At 47.0% G+C, this 8,502-nt stretch overlaps 1 long non-coding RNA gene across 1 annotated transcript; it reads left to right on the forward strand.

The window, feature by feature from the left end:
- The first annotated feature begins 4,922 nt into the window (after positions 1–4,922).
- Positions 4,923–8,203, forward strand: LOC115303357. Its single transcript, XR_003913993.1, has 4 exons — positions 4,923–4,996; positions 5,288–5,356; positions 7,309–7,384; positions 7,706–8,203. It is a non-coding gene; the product is annotated as an uncharacterized LOC115303357 (long non-coding RNA).
- Positions 8,204–8,502: the final 299 nt, after the last annotated feature.

The raw sequence follows: 8,502 nt of genomic DNA on the forward strand, positions 1-8,502 counted from the left end.
GGACAAAATTCAAGTACTGGACGAGGACTGGGAAAGGTCCTGTCCGAGAAACAGCGATGTCACCGAATGTGTTTTACCGCAAGACAGACTGAGACAAGTTTGGTATTCACGAGTGAGGAACAGAATGTTCATGTCAGAAGCCTTAACGGAATGTAGAAATCATACAACAGTTTTGAGGAAAGACATGAGGGAAGTGGACGACGCTGTAAACTTATGGGTGTCGTTGACGGTTACTGCCAGTAGCCGAGTGATAGGAACTAAGGATGATACACTAGAAAACTCTAAGCAAATATGAGCTTAGAGGTTAGGGGTGAGAAACATGATTTTATACGCTGAAGTTAGGTAGTGCAACCAGGAGAGCATTATGGCGGGGGGAAACGGAAATAGATTTATTGCATTCTTACACATAGTGTGGGATCAATTTATACTATGTAAAAATGTGAGATTGTGGACAAAACATTGCATTATTGATATTGACGTAGATTCAATTCAATCTCAATCAAAATTTTATTTATTTTTTAATGTTTTTGTTTATATAATTTTAAGAAAGAGAGAGAGAGCATGAGCAGGAGAGGGGCAGAGAGATGGGGAGACACAGAATGCGAAGCAGGCTCCAGACTCTGAGCTGTCAGCACAGAGCCTGATGCAGGGCTCGAACCCACGAACCTCAAACTCATGAACCTCAAACTCATGAACCATGAGATCATGACCTGAGGCAAAGTCAGACATTTATTTAATCAACTGAGCCACGCAGGAACCTCTGAATCAAAATTTTAACATTTACTTTTCAAAAATTTTAGCCTTATTCTAAAATCCATATAGAAACGCAAAGAACCAAGAACTGCCAAGGAAATGTTAAAGCCTGACCACACGCCTAAGACACTGAACACTCCCAGACGCAGACTCACTGCAGAAACCTACATGGCACCAGCTCAGGCATCGACTGACGGGCCAACGGAACCCCACAGCGAGCCCTGAAACAGACATGTCGATGTGCGTGGACCCCCAAACGCTGCTAGAATGCAGCAGGAAAAATGCTCGTCTTTCAATAAATCTTTTCGTATCAACAGGTGCATTCGTTTTCTGTGATGCCTTAAGAAATACCACACGTTTAGTGGCTTCAAACAATCGAATGTAGTACTCACCATTCCTGTGGGCGCAGGCGGCGGTCGGCTGGTCCTCTGTGCTCAGGCAACAAGGCCGCACTGGACACGCTCGTCGGGGCTGGAGGCGCTGGGTCCTCTCCTCCGTGTGGACGCTTACTGCTGGGATTAATCTCCTTGTGGTTGTTGACCTCAGACCCTCAGCTGATAGAGACCATCGGCTTCTTAGACATGGGGCCCCTCTCCAAAATGGCATTTCAGACCGTCAACGCCAGCAAGAGAATTCTCTCCTGCTTTCAATCTCTCCCTTCAAAAAGGGCCACGTCCCTTGGAGGGGCTCACGTAATTAGATCAAATCCACTTAGAATGAGCTCCGTTTAATTAAATCAAAGTGACCGATCTGGGGCCTTAATGACATCTGTGATATTACTTTATCTTTGTGCTACACCAGGACATAATCAAGAGTAAAATCCATCATACGTATCGTTGTGCATACCCACTAGGGAGGAGGCGACACCAGATACCAGGGCAGGCGTCTCCCGGGGCGCTCAGGACTGTGAGTCCCGCCACTAAGGGCCACCCCAACACAGAAGGAAGCTGACTCCCACCTCACCCTATAAACAAAGCTCAATTAGTCCTCAGCTCACCCTGCCAACAAAAACCAGTAGTTGGCAGATGTAAGCGTCAAAGAAAAAAAAACAATGTTGTAACAACGCGGTAGGACAACAGCTTGGTTTGGGCAAATATCTTTTAAAACTGAAAAAAATACTAACAAAGAAAAATGAGGAACTGGACCATTTCAAAATTAAGAAGTTTGTTGACTGAAACATAATACAAACAATGTAAAGTCAAACCCAAAGTGAGAGAAGACCTTTGTGATACATGTTCACAACCAACGAAAGACTCATATCCACAGTATGTAAAGAACCCTTCCAGATCATTATGGAGAACATGGCAGTGCCCCGGGCAAAAGATGCAAAAAATCAAATGCAAAAACATTTGCAAGTAGAGAATAAGCACACGAAAGGGCTCATCTTGATTCAGGATCAGAGACATGCAAGGTAAAAACACAATACAATAGAACAGCACCACCGGAGTGGCTAAAATCTAGAAACGACAATAATGCTAAGTTTATAGAGCACATGAGAGAACTGGAGTGACTCACTGCTGGCAAAGTGCTGGCCAGCGTCTGCTGAAACGAACACGCCTTCCTCACACGCCACGAGCTCCGTCTCAGGTCACATCTAATAGACAGAAGCCCAACCACGTCTGCACCGTAAGACAGACAAGCACTTTCCCAGTGAACTCCCGCTAATCTCCATAAAACGTAAAGTGCCCAGTGCCCTTCAGGGAAGACTGGACGCACTGCAGGCACAGGCACAACAGAACGGCAATGCGTGATCCACAACACCCAGCAACGACCTCACATCCCAAACATGAAGCTGAGCAAAATAAGTCACGCAAAAGAAAACACATAGTGAGTTAAAACATATATATACAATACCAAAAAAGGCAAAAATAACCTACGGCATTAGAAGTCGAGATAAAGGTCACCCTAAGGGGTGGCAAGAAGGTTGCTGGGAGCAGAGTCTGAGATCCGGACAATGTTGTCCCTTGGGCAGGATTTTGTAGAAATAGGATGATGTCTCCAATTATAGTAAATTTCCAAGTTCCAATTAAAATGATGATAAAAGGCATCATAAGCCATTGCAACAACAACCACAAAAAAAGAAAAGAAAGAAAGAAAAGAAAAGCCAAGCTTACAACCTGACTATCAGACAAACTTTCTATTTAGGTATAGAAATTGAAAATGAGAGAGAGAGAGAAGTGATTACTTTCACAATGCTTAAGTTTGAAATCCACAGTGAATATTTAACAATTGTGCACATACAAGCAAAAAATAACACAGAATGGTCATCCATGAAAATGGGAGCAGTACAGCCTCCAAAAGTTTGCAACAACAGCAAAAAACATGGCAAAAATTCTCACAATCAACATTCTCAGAATTCTGGAAATTAATCAAAAGCTGACAAGAGTAATAAAATAAAATAAGTGGTCTGTTATTGGCATAAGCATAAACATCTGTATCCAATGTAAGAGAACTGAGAATTCTAAAACAGGCCCAGGGGCCCCTGAGTGGCTCAGTCAGTTAAGCAACCCACTGTGGCTCAGGTCAGGATCTCACAGTTGGTGAGTTGGAGCCCCACATCCGGGTCTGTGCTGACAGCTCAGAGCCTGGAGTCTGGACCCTGCTTCAGATTCTCTCTCTCTCTCTCTCTCTCTCTCTCTCTCTCTCTCTCTCTCTCTCTCTGCCCCTCCTCTGCTTGTGTGCTGTTTCTCTCTCTTAAGAAAATAATAGACCCATACCTCCATGTGTAATTGATTTCCACAGGGATGTGGTATGACTCAGTGGGTGTGAACAGGCCATTTAACCAATGGTGCTGGGGTCACTGGATATCCACATGCAAAGCAATGGAGGTGGACCCCCCACCTCAATCGTATGCAAAATACACATATACAAAAATCAACAACATCCAAAGATATGCAAATGGCAATAAACACACGCAAAGAACCCACTTAGAGAGCAGTGCTATTCGAAGCAGCCCTGACAACCCCCTCCCCCTCCCCCGAAAGCTGCTCAGGAAACAGCGGGACCAGCAGTAGACGTGAGGCAGCAGGTGCAGGGGACGCGGAGACTCGGACACCAGGCACCGCCGGTGGGACCATAAAGTCGCGCCCCCTGCAGAAACGTGTGGCGGCCACAAACAGGTAGGCGGAGAATTACCGGCGGCCCAGCCAGTCCCAAAATAACTGCGAGCAGAGATCCGTGGCAGCTCATCAAAGAGTCAGTACACGGCCCTGTGCGGCTCACTGGGAAATGTCACCCATTTGTTAATTATCTCCTATCTTGAATCAAAGTAAACTTGAGCTGGGAAAGTAGAATGTAAATCCGAAACCTCAGACAAAACCGGCAGAAGCTGTGACGCGCGGTGACGGTGGAGAACGCTTCGCGAGCACGTTTCCGGATTCAGGAGACAAGCGGGGAAGGGGCTGAGGACCAGCAGGTGCAGGCTGGGGGGCCCCGACCCCGAGGGCCCGAGGTCAGCGGTCACGGCTCAGCCGGCGGCGCAGGGAGGCCGAGGCCCCGGAGCCGCGCACCTGGCGGGCCCAACACAGGGAGGAGGGGCCTGCGCCTGGAGACCCGCACCCGGACACCCCGCACCCGGATACCCCGTACCCAACCCCGCACCCGGACACCTGCACCCCAGACGAGACCCCAGGCCACGCCTCAGAGCCCCAAACCCACCTACACTGGGCCCCACAAGCAGAGACCCCATAGCCAGAGACCCCACACCCGAAGACCCCAGCCCGCGGGCAGACTCACCAGCGGCGGCTGTCCCTGAGCTGTCCCCGCACTGTCCCCGCTCCAGGCCGCTTCCGTGGGGCTCCAGGGTTCCGCGTGGGCCGGGTCTCCGGGGCGGCGCTGACCCCGGAAGCACCTGAGTCCGGCCGCGGAGCACCGCTGCCCGGGCCGCCTCCGCCTGGCGGGGTTCTCGCGGGCCCCACTGTGACCTGCCCAGAGGGAGTCCCCGCCGCCAGGCTTCCTGCCGGCCGTGTGACGCCCCAGGGTGGGGTCCTCTGCACGCCCTCCGCACGCCCTCTCCAGTGTGACGGCAGATGTGTTCACAGGGCCTGGGTGTGCCCCGCAGGCGCATGCGTGACTTACGCGTCCCTCCAACTGTGTAGATACCATGTGTGTTACACGTGTATCTTAACACAAAAGGAAACCCAAATTCCTTTTTAATAATAGAAATAACATTTAAAAGTCAATTGAGAAACCATTTTTTACCAAGTTGAGTGGTAAAGCTGATAGATGACGCAGAGATAAGTAGGTAAGGTGGATTGACGGATAAGTGAGTGAGTGAAGGGATGACAGAGAGATGATAGATTATAGATAGACGATAGACATGCAGAAGGACGGAGTGGATTGTTGGATGGACAGGTGGCTGGGTGGATGGAAGGATTAATGGACAGATAGACATAGTTCCACCGGAGCTTAAGAAAGTACACCGTCTCATATACTGTTAATGAAGGATAGATAAATCGATAGAACTCGATGGAAGGTAATCTTACATACAATGTGTGTGTGTGCAAATAACGCTGATCTCGCATTTATTTTGTAGATATGCCCCCACCTGTGGGAAATGAGCCCTGTACAAATTGTTGCAGCCTGGCTTATACACACAAATTGGGTAAGACATAAATACCCATTAGTGGAAGATGTGTTAAATAAATTATGTACGTCGATAAAATAGAGCACCCCACGGGGAGCATTTAAGAGGAGGAGGCAGCTGTACATACTGACATAGAACGGCAGCCAAAAAGTACTGGGTGGAAATAAGTGAATGTGAGTCTGGGCAGATGGGTGTTTGGAGGTGGAAATAAATGTGAAACTAGTAGTTTGTTACTTCGGAGGAGGAATGTTGGACAGACTGGAACTAAGATACTCACTTTTCGCTTTTTACACTTTGTACCTTTGTACCCCCGAAGTTTTCCACAAAATAAATATCAGGTAAGTAAACAAACACCCCAAGGAGGAACAGTAAAACACTCTGCACGCCCGGGGGCCGCGCCCCGGCCTAACCTCTGACCCTCACGTAACGACCTCTGACTTTAGATCCTCTTTGTGGTGCCCTGGGCACCCCTGTTCTCTCTTCCAGCCCGTCTGCTCTCCCGTCACTGATGAGCTGTTCCGGACGTACCGTAAATGTAACAGGGGCCAGTGGTTTTTCTCTTTTGTGTGTGTGAGTTTTGTTTTCTTTATTGGTTTTTGTTGTTTTATTTTGGATTGGATTTTTTTTTAATTGACACCTCCATCTGTGGTCAGCTGCTCCCTAGGACGTCTGACCCAGGAAAGAGACGCTTTGCACAAAACCTCTTTTGTTTCATTCTCAGTACAAATAAGGTGCCGTAGGGACACCGCCTCACGCCTTCGTCTCCTAGAGAAAGACAAGAGTCCAATCAGGGCACGGCTCCTCATTATGTCATTTGCCTTCAGAAGCCTGGGAGGGCGCTACGTTGTGGCTGGGTTGCTCCCGGCTTCGTGCTTCTGTGCCATAATCGCATTCAGATTGACACCTTCTAAATAAATGCTTTTTCCCCTCGTGATCGCATCGCCTTTGGTAGCTTCTCAAAGTATGTACACCCCAAAATGAGGTTCTGTGATTTTAAAAATGAATTCATTATCCACAAATTGTTGCCTAGGAAAGGAACCGTTGAGAGGAAATTGCAGATGTAAGATTCATGGGAACTGGTGCTCATCATTTTCCAATTAGTTCCTGTCTCAGCTTGTGTGTGTGTTCATTCTTTATAATGCGTGAACTTTCTCTCTTCTCTTCTGCCGGGTTTCCAATGGTCAGCTCAGCCCTCTGCCGTCCAGCACATCTGTGAGGTGTGGTTGTAGAGGAGGGTCTGCTGGCCCCACTCTGAAGTCTTCTGATGGAAACAGACCATGTTGTGTATTCAGCTGAGGTCACTAAGTGGGGTGTGGGGGTGTCAGTGAGAGTGGCTGCGGGTTGCCCGCTCAGGTGCATGGGGAGTTCTGAGTGAGAGACGGGCGACTGCTGAAAGGCGACAGGCGGCAGGAGGAAACGCCAGAGCCCTCCGGGATCTGCGTCACGAAGCCTGAGCGTCTTGGGGAGCAGAGCTGCAGAGGTCACGCCCCGTCGACGTTTGCATGGAGGACAGAAAATGCTTCCATCTCCAAAAGGCGTTTTCTGATTCGAGAGACACTTGGGTGACTCAAAGGACCGAATCACTTCCAAAATGTTGTCATATGTAACACACATGTTTTGGATTTATTTTAAGAGACAGGCAATTTTCACCCTATTGCTCATGCACCATAGACGCCAATAACAGGAGTTACTGGATCCAGGGAAATGCCATCGCGTTTTACATTTCTTATGATCAGTCTCAACGCATAACCCATTTTTTTCACACTTGAGTTAAAGAAGCATATTTGTGTGAGCGATGATTTCAAATTTTCTATTAAGTTTGAAATTCAGTGATGTCACTAAGAATGAATGAAGAAAAAAAGGCAAACCTCTAAAAGCTAAAAATAAAGTTTCCCTGTAAAAAACAAAGGAATGACAATAACAGAGTAAATATGCTTAATATCTTTGTTTACCTAATGTTCTGTCTTCAGAATTTTCTCATATTCTTCGTGGCATTTGCACCCACCTGCACATCATCTCACCAGATGGCCGGACCGGTGAATGCAGGTAGCCTCCTGACAATATATATCACGTTGCTTTTGATTTTGACCCTTCCAAATAATGGTCAGATACACTTGATTTTGTACGTGTATTTGTACACATCACTATTTCTTTAGAATAATTCTTGGAAAAAGAAATTACTGTTTCAATGCCTGTGAGTAACAACATTAAGGATTTTTAGAACTTACCTTGAGAACTACTCCACTCATAATACTCTCTTGGAAGAATTATTGGTTACTCTTACCAGTAAAAATAAACAATAAGTACAAATTTAAAATGAATGAAGAGTAAGGGTTACATAGGAGTCCTGTCATTCTCTTTTAACAGGGTGACGATAGTTTCCCGCAGAAGTGGCGCTGACACGCTCTCCCTGCTGCGTCCAGACGATGCGCACAAGGTCAGCGTGCTTTTGCCAGTGCAGAGCCTGCAAAGACGATGGGAAACCAAGTCCACTGCAGAATCACTTCTCTCCAGCCTTTTCCTACACCAGGGTCTCTGAGGCAGCAAGCGCCCCTCCTGTACCCGCATTTCAGTTAGAACGGAAATGAGGCAGCCTTCTAGGGCTTTAGGGATAAAAGCAACATCCTCCACAGATAGGAGGTCTGTCTGGAACTCGTTAGGGACATCGCGCAGGCTTAGAGAATCACAACCGTGATCTCAACACGCTTCCCTAAGCTTAAAGGAAATTAGAACCACATGGCAAGAAAACTACCTAAGCTCAAGCAAACAAAAATAACAAACACACAAAGAACAAAAGTTTAGCATCCTTAACTCATAAATTATACTTACAGTAAGGAATATCATTCCATTATACAAATAGCAACAATGTATAGACAGTAATTTGCAAAATAAGAAAAGATATATTAAACAATTGATCTTTGGGACACCTGGGTGGCTCAGCCAGCTTATCCGACAGACTTTGTTTCGGGTCATGAGCTCACGGTTCGTGGGTTCGAGCCCCATGTCAGGCTCTGTGCTGACAGCTCAGAGCCTGTAGACGTCTTCAGATTCTGTGTCTCCCTCTCTTTCTCTCTCTCTGCCCCTCCCTCACTTGTGCTCTCGCTGTCTCTCAAAAATAAGCATTTATAAATTAATTAATTAATAGAACATCCAATTCTTAGCAA

This window comes from Suricata suricatta, chromosome 10, assembly GCF_006229205.1.
Source record: "Suricata suricatta isolate VVHF042 chromosome 10, meerkat_22Aug2017_6uvM2_HiC, whole genome shotgun sequence".
Classification (NCBI taxonomy): Eukaryota; Metazoa; Chordata; class Mammalia; order Carnivora; family Herpestidae; genus Suricata; species Suricata suricatta.